Genomic DNA, 997 nt, shown 5'->3' on the forward strand with positions numbered 1-997 from the left:
GACTGCAGTTTTCCCTAACAGAAAGCAAAATTTCACGCACACTCTTTGTTCCTTCTGGTCGGCCATCTCACTAATCGCCAAAGGGTTGAAACAGGAACGCACACAACAGAGCACCACAGACAAACCACTTAACTCAGACTGACGCCAGCTCACTAACAGTCGCGGGAGACCCCCAGCTAACAGCACCTAGCAGCACAACTCGTAACTACAAAGCATGCGCGCGCAACAGGTCGTTTCCGGTTATTTTTGGGTCCCCCTTCGTATGTTACCTTCATCTCCGTGTCCCCAGCATACTTTTATGGCATGGTGCTTAGGCATTGGTAATTTTTGGTTATTTTATGATTCAGTTGTATGGCACTGCACTCAGCAGTACCGGAACTGAATGAGCATTGTTAAATGTACACTACTGAAAACAGGTTCTGAGGCACCTTTGTATTTAGTTTTCTAACAGAATTTGAAAAAATTCTTAGATGAAAAAGAATCCTTCTGAAACAGCAGGCAGTGACTTTCTAACTTCAGAATTCTCGGTTGACAGAATACTGTAACAGGGTTTTTACTGTCCTTATCACACAATGTCACAGATCGATGCATCATTTCTCTCTCTGCGTTACTTTTAGTTACGTTTGTCTTGCAGATTCATGCACAGGTATATTACTCATATATTAAAGTTTTATGTTAAAAAAAAAAAACATGCCTTAAAGAGTTCTGCAAAATGTGACTAGAAATTTCCATAATCATACCGCTTTGGTTGTTGAGAAATAAGTGGCATATATATTGGTGGTACAAAATGTGATTAAAACAAAGGTAAAAATGAATGGCTGTATGAATTTGAATTAAACCAATATTAGCTGGGTAGAGTATACCTGAATATTTGTTCAAAAAGATTTATTCAGTTTGCTTCATTTATTACACTGAAAAGTATTTTACATTTTGAATGTTAAAAAAAAAAACTTTTATTTTCATGTTACCTGCTTGTTGAAACTGTTAGTGCTATAGG

The sequence above is a fragment of the Cryptotermes secundus genome, unplaced genomic scaffold, assembly GCF_002891405.2.
Source record: "Cryptotermes secundus unplaced genomic scaffold, Csec_1.0 scaffold584, whole genome shotgun sequence".
NCBI lineage: Eukaryota > Metazoa > Arthropoda > Insecta > Blattodea > Kalotermitidae > Cryptotermes > Cryptotermes secundus.